We start from the raw sequence: 8,581 nt of genomic DNA, 5'->3' as shown, positions 1-8,581 counted from the left end.
TGCACTTTTTAAATCTGTCAGATGTTTCTAGACTTCGTTTGGCCTTTCGCCAGCTAGTTTTCATCTCAGCTTGGAGAATACAAGTATTTCTCCTTCGTAGCAAACTTTTAACACATGAAACGTGTCTTCTCAGAACTTTCAAAGTAGGAAACCTGTATGTTTCCCATAACGTGAATTCTCAAATGTAAGCGTTTCCTCCCGGGAGTGAGTCCTGGCGCGCGTAACAGGAGGGAGCGAACAGGTGTTGAGGCCACACCTACCCAGACGCTGCGGACGCTCTGGCCGGGGAGGAGGTGGCCTGGGCGTGTCGTCGGCGGACGCCCAGGGACAGAAGAAGGTCCTTCGGTGGCACGTGAACGGCAGTCACGGAGGGGGACCCCCAAGTCACAGAGGCACAGGGCGTGGGACGCGTCCCGCCCAGCCTACTGGAAGGGCCGAGAACCGTGGAAGCCACCCGCCTTTGTGCCCCGGGCACTCAGCGTGGCGCCCAGGATGGACACAGGGGCAAGTAAACGTGTGATTCCTAAAAGTGTCCCAGCGCCCGGGAGTCATAACAGGACCGGTGTTAACCTCTTTCTTTGTAACGAGTTTCGATTTAGCGTGTTGAAGAAAACGTGAGATCGTTTTAATGGTACACACACACATGCATGTTCCGTTTGGAGTCTTCTACTAAATACGAACATTGATTCGTAAAATGAGATAAGCTCGTGTGCTTTAAAAATTAGCGTTTATTGCTAACGTGTTGTTTTAGGGTCTGCCAATAACAAGATGCCGTCCCATCCCGGCCAGACCCTCCTCTGCGTCTTCTGACTCCAATAAAACGACAATTTCGGGGCACCGAGAGAGAACAGTCGAAAAGAGCTCGCGCTGTTCGTCTCCTAACGGTGACCGGTCCCCGCTCCCCACACCGCACCGACAGCCACCACCGCCAAGGCCAGCGCCCCCCGAGCGGCGTGGCTCGCTCCGCGCAGGGCACAGACCCCAAGGAGCTGGTCCGCGGCTGGCAGCTCGGCCCCGTGTCACCTCCCTCCGCGGGACGGATGCTCGGGCCCCTGGAGCAACGACTCCTGAGTGACCTCGTGTCAAAACGCACTGGAGCCACCGCGAGGCAAAGGAGGACGTCCCTCACGAGGACTCCGCGGACAGGACGCACCCTCCGATTCCGATTCGGACACGACGCGTGCGCGCTGTCCTTTGGGAACGAGGCGCCCAGGTCTCGGTGTGGTTTGTGTGCAAGTCACTGCTCTTTACTGAAACGTCCTTCTCAGCGGACGCGAAAACGCAGTCACGGCATCCGAGTCCCCACGACAGGCGCTCGCGTCACCGTATAACAGTCTGAAACCCAGGGGCGTCCTCCTCACGAAGACGCCAGTGGATAAACTGCAGCAAACGGCAGAGCAGGGCCTTCCGCCGTGGAGGAGAGTTCGCGTTTTCTCCTGCGTGCAGGTGACCGACTCGGATCTCTGTAATTTGCTTCCGTGCCCCGTCCGCCTGGACAGCTCTCACAAGGATAACACCGTGCGACAAGCCACCCGCGACGCAGTGCCTCACGTCCCCGAGTGTTTACTCTCGTACTCACGGGTCTCACAGGTGACCAAGGGTCCACATGCACGGGGTGGGCTCGGCTGGGCGATCTGCTTCCGCCTCTGGGGAAAAGACACTCGTGTTTCATCAAATTAAAAAAATAAACAAATACAATGACATATTTTAAGTTCATTAGGATTTGCCACCACACATAATCACGAAACGTTCACCAGAAATGTTTAGCGACAGTATTTCCCATGAAATGAAAGGGTAAAGTAAGAGGCCTTCCAACTAGAGCAGAGCCTTCCCTGCAGTAAGTTCTCAGATAATATGTGGAAAAAGAACAAGGCGATGGAATGTTTTTTTAAAACTCGGAGATGACAAGGTTTTCTGAAAACGGTTACTATTTCGGAGACAGACGGTGGTGGTTATTAGCAGCAGGAAACCGAAACCCGCTGCCTGCAGGGCGTTGGAGTGCGGAGCGCGGAAGAGAATCCCGAAATTCCTTAAGAAACTTCGAGAGACGGGCCTTCGAGTACTTCTGAGGTGGGCTTTGGGGCAAGGTTGGAAGTTAAAAGAATTAAAAGGTTACAGAAAGGCGGCCAGACTTTCAGATCCCTGACCCACGGTGTAGTCAGGACCCTCCCCGAGCATGAGGCATGGGGTTCCCTCTCCAGCACCAACGGAAGGAGCCCCCCTGTGACGACGGAACTGTCCGCGATCAGCGCTGTCCATCATCAAGTGTCTCAACGGTCAGCCTGGCCAGCGTGACCGAGGAACTGCCTGTTTTATTTAACATTCATTCATTTGAACCCCAATCGCCACGTGGGGTTGGTGGCCTCCGTGTCGGACAGCGCGGCTCCGGACGCAAGGCCACCAGGCCCTGCGGAGGACGGGGGTGGAGGGTCATCTTACTGAACAACGGAAAGGAGCCTCCTTCGTACCGAATGGTGAGGCCGCTCGACCCGTCTCGCGCTTGGGGCCCGCCTCGGAGAATTCCCTTCTGAGGGAAGCACCCCGCCAGAACTGACGCTTAGTCACCCCCCACACACACACACACAGTGTGTCTGGCGCTCCGCCTTGTCACCCGGCAACAGGCACCGCCCCCAACACGAGCTCCCGGTCAGCTTTTTAAATGCCTCACTCGCATGTGTGACTAGGGAGCCAAGGGGGACGGACCGTGCATTTGAGGGGAGCTCTGCGGCCAAAAAAAAAGATGAATACGGGGCGGGGAGGTGGGGGACTGACACCAAGACATTACAGCAAACGTAAGAAAAATCATTAAAAAAAAAAAATTTTAAATAGAAGGTATTGCAACAATAAAACAAGACCAGGATGCTGTTTTAAAAATCAGGAGGAAGCTGTCAATCTCTTAGAGAGTAAAAAACAGGATGTTTCAAAAGCAGTAGAAGCATGTAGAAGGAAAAGTTGAGATGTTCCCCCAGATAGTAAACCAAAAAGAAACTATGAGAGAAAACATACGAGCGTTAGAGGATCAGTCAGTCCAGGAGATTCATCGAGTTCCAGAAAGAGAATAAATGGGAATGGAAAAAAAAAAAAAAAGAGGGAGAAATTAACCAAAGGAGGACTTCCAGATAATTTCTGGAAACCGAAGAAAGCAAGTATTCCGATGGACAAGTCTCGCTGAGTCCCCAGCCCCGCTCGGCACCCGGCCCGCAAGGCCACGCACAGGAATGAGGAGGGCCCAGCGTCTGCACGCGCCCCGGGGCGCGGAGTCAGGCGCCGTCAGCGCCAAGGCCGGGCCGGCCCCTGCGGCGTGAGGCGGGAGGGGACGCGATGGGCCGGGGAGGGGACCGTGGGGAGCCACCGGCACAGACGGGGCGCAGACAGACGTAGTGGCGAGTGAGCGGCGCCCGCCGCGGGAGTCCCCACGTGCGCGCTCTCCTTCCTGTGGACCGGCCGAGGCAGGCGCTGCGCTGCGCCCCGCGGTGTTGGGGTGAGGGCCGGGGTGGCGCGCGGGGCGGGCGGTGGCCGGGAGCCGCCTCTGGTGGCATTCCGTCTCCGTCTCGTAATCTGGTCCTAATTACGCGGTACGTCCGTCTGCAGACCTTCCTGGGATGAGTCTCACGATTTGCGTTCTCTGCTGCGCGTAGCTTATCCTTCGATTAAAAGCTCACGGCTTCTAAAAGTTCCGTCCCCGAACGCGTCATTGTGCGATTTAGTGCCAGCGATGGAGGGAGATCCCAGAAGCTTCGAGAGCGTGTGGCCGGGCGGGAGAGGGGAGGTGGAAGGATGAAGCCGGAAAACAAAACTCAGGACGTCTCAGTAACGTGGGAAACTGCGCCACGACGGGAAAACGCCCTGCCGTTCCGAGGGAGGATCATTTCCAACCTCCGGGCGGGGGTCAAATAAAGGCATGTCGCAAAACACAGTCTGGAAGGAGGCGCCGCCCACGCACCCCTCCCCAGGGGCTTTCTAGAAGCTCTGCTTCGCCGACAGGCGAACAGGGAGGACGGGGGGGTCCAGCAAGCAGGAAGGAGGAAAGACGAGAAGAACCCCCGAACCACGGCCGTGCGGCAGGCGACGGGCGTGCGTGGCCTTCCGGAAAACGACAGCGGTGCCCGCGCACACGCAGTGCGTGTGTCCCAGCACAGGGGCCACGGGCGCGAAGCCGGAGCCCCTGGGCCTTGGCGGTGGCTGCGAGGATCCCCCTCGGCACGGAGCTCCGAGTCGTCCGGTCGGGGGCCTGGGTGACGATGCCCCCGTCCTCCCCCGCCGGGCTCGTTCTCACAGCGAGGCGTGTCCTCCGCGCTCACGCGTGGGCTCGGGCGCCCGTCTGGCGTGCACCATCGTGTGTCTTAGTCCTTAAAATCACGATGGCAACGACTTCAGCTGGGCTTAAAGGTTCACACAGTCCTGCAGCTTGTAACGTAAAAACTTAAAGTCCCCGTTCGCACCCCGGCCCTCGAGCCCCACTCCCACAGGCGGACGCGGTCCCGCGGGTGGCCTCAGACACCTCCCCGCGGCTGCAGACTGTGTGTGCGCGTGTGACGGATAAGATCATGTCACACACGCGGCCGGTCCCTCTGCGTCCTGGGTTTAGATGCGCCACGTCCTTGTCAGGAAGAACCTCGTGCAGTAACAGTCCACTTCGTAGGTGCGTTGTCATTTATTTCGCCAGCAGCGCCACGAGGATACTTTCACACTGAGCGTGGCCCGCTTCGCTGGGGAGGCCTGTAGGGTGGATTCCTGTAAGTGGACTTGGTGTTGGTGAAAAGCCGTGCGCACAGATGACATTGCTCTCCCGCCCCACGTACTCACACCCCCGGCAGCCGTGAGAGTGCGAACTCTCCACACGCGCCTTCTCCTGTGCGGCAGTTATCATCGTCGTCTTAAAATCTCTGTCGGTCCAGTGCGTGAAAGCCGGACCTCGCCGTCCCACCGGATGGCTTTCCCGGGGTGACCACGAACTGCTCTTCGGCGCCGCCGTCTACCAGGGCGCACTGCGGTTCCCGCAGCCCCGACGGGAAGGCCGGCCGCGAGTTTGCGCCTTGCTCAGGTGCTGGTCGGGTATGAGTGAGCTCAGACCCTATGGGAGGGTCACGGCTGTGCTTCTGGTCATCCGTGGCGGAGGCCGGGGCGGGTCGGGTGGCGGCCCATCTCCCCGCACAGAAGCCAGTGCCCGTGCGCCGGCCGGGCCAGCGTCCCGAGCGCCTCGCCTGGGTGAAACCGGCCGTCCCGTCCTGTTCGGCTCCTTTCGAAGCTGCGGAATCTCGTCCGTCCTTCTCCGCACGCCTCGGCCCGCGGGACGCCGGCGGCACATTGACCCAGCACCTGGAGAAGCCGGCAGCCGTTTACCAAGGCTGCGTCCACCGGCGCGCCCCGATATCCCAGGGGTCCCGTGAAACCCCGGTTCAGCGTCGCTGCTTGAAACGGTGACGTTTCAGCCCGCGGTAGAGGGACCGTGCGTGTGGGGGCGCGCAGATATTTTTGCAGCCAGTTTTGGTAACGGCTCGCTTTCCGCCTCCTTAGCTGTCGTTGGCGCACGGGACTTCTGCGCCCCGGCGTGTGTGGGCTACGACATCTGTTCCAACACGCAGGGTCCCCCCCTTTTAGAAGAAGCAGCCTGGACGGCGGCTCCGGGCTGAACAGGGATTGTCACCAAGGTGGGCACAGACAGACCAGCCTCCCGCGCGCCTCGTGGCAGAGACCTGGGCGAGGAACTCGCAGACGCCACCGCCTCGCTCACCGTGCGGAACGTGCACCATCTCCTGGCTTCTCCGCCTCACAGCCGACCTGGACACACCGACTCGTGAGCGAGCACGACCCCCCCTGACCCCTCACGGCCTCCGCGCACTTCCCCGCCACACGGACGTGGGCTGAGGAGGTTTCTTGGCCTTTCGTGTCCTCCCGGCACTGTGTGTGCACAGCCGGTTCTCGCCTCCCTTTTTTTCAATCAAGCCGAAGAGGGCAGGTGGTCCGGGATACCCGCCTCACCTGCCCCCGCCCGGAAAAGGACCCTTCACGGTCACATTCTGTTGGCGACAGGGGCTCCGAGGCAAACGTGTTATGCAGAAAAGAGCCCGGGATCCGAGTTGCGTGTTGGGGATCAGGCTGCTGAGGCCCCACGAGACTGGGGTGCCATAAAGCGTCTGCCCCTTCCAGTTTAGCTTGACCGGAGCACGGACGTCCACGGGCAGCTTTCTTTGCACCGTTGTCCTCTGCTGTAGGTAAAAATTTTAAAATCATCACCCCCTGGTTTGCTTTTCTTAACGTTTTGGTGAGTGAGCTGTGGGCCGATGGCGGGGGCGGGGAGAGGCGGCGGGGGGGGCGGGGGGAGGTCTGGGGGCTGCGGCCGGCATCGTAACAGAAGAGGGAAGAATGTGCGCTTCTCATAATTCAACGTCGTTAACTCTGAACGCTGGCTTCACCAAGCACTGGGCTAGGCGGCCTTGGGAACGTTACTTTTAAGTCCCGATTCGCTTATCGGGGAGCGGGGACGTTGAGGCCTCACCGCCTCGTGGAGATTAAGTCACGAACGTGGAGAAGAAGGCCCGGCAGCACGGAGAGCCTCCCTCCTCCCCCGTCTCGTCTCGTCTCGTGTCCCAGGGAATCACAGCCTCTCTCCCGCCTGCGTTTAAGGGAGCCCTAGATGGCGACCTTGACCTGAGGGAGTGACAGCTCCCCTCAAAGGTCACAGCACTTCTCGGCCCAGGCTGGTGGTGCCCCCGGGAAGGGGGAGCGGTTTCCTCTTGGGCAACAGCAGCCTGAGGGCTCTGTGCGCCCTCCGCTCCAGCCCGCGCTGCCCCCTGCAGGGTCTCGGAAGCTTCCGAGCCCGGGCGACATCCCGGGTCCCAGCGGCCACCTCCCCAGGCAGGGTTCCACCCGCTCTCTACATGGCCGCTCCGTCCCAGCTCTGTCCCCTGCCTCCCTGGACAGGAGAAGGCTCGGCGTCTGGTCCACAGCCGCCGGCCCCCGCTCTGGTGGGGGTTTGGCAGCTGGGAACAGCCAGGTCGCTGGTGAGAAACACGGGCTCTCGGGGCCCCCCTCGTCATCTCGCTGGCCGGGGAGCCCACCTGGCTGCGGGAGGCGCAGAAAACCTCAGCAGGACACGCTGAGAACCCCCAGATAAGGAGCAAGCGGCGGCTGATTGCAATCTGACAGGCGAGGCGCGGCAGGGCCAGGTGTTTCTAAGTCGTCAGAGCCGCGGTGGGAAGCCACCCGGGCCTCTCACAGGAAGGCGGGGTGTGGTGTCCTGGGGGCGCAGACCAGGCCCCTTTCTGGTTGCTTGTCTTGGGACAGGTGACCTGGCCGGGGTGGTGGCCCCCGCCCTCCCCGCGGACCGAGGACTCGCCGTGTGCCGAGCTCACTCGCTTGGTGCTTTTTGGCTGTTTTTCCCCAACGGCCTGATGAGGTGGTTACTGTCGTTTTCTCTGTTTTATAGAGGGGCGCCCGAGATGCCCGTCCCGTGGCGGGACCTCGCCGAGGCTTCGTCCCCTACCTGCAAAGTGGGGGTTTAAAAAGCACCGTCCGATCGAGTCAGAGAAAATGACCAATTCACACGGAACTCATGGTACGCGACAGGTGTTCAATGACTGAATTTCCTTCTATGAGAACGGGTCCTCATAAAAAGAAGCAATAGCCCTTAACACAAGGATGTCGCCCAGAAGCCGCCTTCACGTCCAACAGCAGCGAAAAGCCCCGCAGATTACGGCAGAACATTATACGGCCACTGAAATATTTATGAAAACTGTAGAAAGTAGGAAGTCTTTTTTAACATTATGTTAGATGACTAAATAAAAATACAAACTAGTACAGCCACATCGACTACAACTATATAAATTAAGATGCAGGCAAGGGTCTGCGGGCAAAACGTGAGTAATAAACGCCGTTAGACGGGGGTTATTTACTGTTCTTACAGATACTGCCTTCCAATTTAAAAAAACAAAAACAAAAACCCACCAGAAACAGAAGCATTTCAGGGGCAACGCGCAGCAGCTGCTGTCACCCCGATCGGGAAATCCTGAGCGTGCCTCGGACGCCCAAAGGACCACGCTGTGACTCCGCCGGCACGTGGACGCAGAGAGGGTGCCCCGGCAGGAAAGGATGCAGCTCGCCCTCGGGACCAGCCCTGAAAAACCTTCGTGGGCTCCGGCAGACACGGCGGGTGCTGTCGGCCTGTCGCGGTCCGTAAGGCCAGAGCGGCCCCTCGGTCCGGCGACTCGGAGCGGGCTTCGCCGGGGGGCGGGAGAGCGTCCTCTCCTCCCTCGCTCGGCCGGGGTTAATAACAGTGCAGGCAGGTTTCCTTTCTCCGTCCAGGAGAGATGGTACTGCGGCGCTTAACCTCGAGGGGGATTATTTCATAAAATATTGATTTCCGTGCACGTAGCGGAGATAGTTCATGACCAGAGAACGTGAGCATGAGCAAAAAATCCCTTCGTCCTCCCAGACCATGAACAGGACGAGGGGTGACCGCAGCCTGGCGGCAGAGCGGACGCCCGCCACCCCTGCCGGCCCGCGAGCCGCTCCTCCCCGGGGCCTGCGGTCCCAGGAACAGCTGTGCCTGAGCGGGACTCGCCGCATTCCAGAGCGGCAG

This window comes from Rousettus aegyptiacus, unplaced genomic scaffold (assembly GCF_014176215.1).
Source record: "Rousettus aegyptiacus isolate mRouAeg1 unplaced genomic scaffold, mRouAeg1.p scaffold_m13_p_11, whole genome shotgun sequence".
Classification (NCBI taxonomy): domain Eukaryota; kingdom Metazoa; phylum Chordata; class Mammalia; order Chiroptera; family Pteropodidae; genus Rousettus; species Rousettus aegyptiacus.
The sequence above is the reverse complement of the archived record's forward strand: the minus strand, read 5'-3'. Positions refer to the sequence as shown.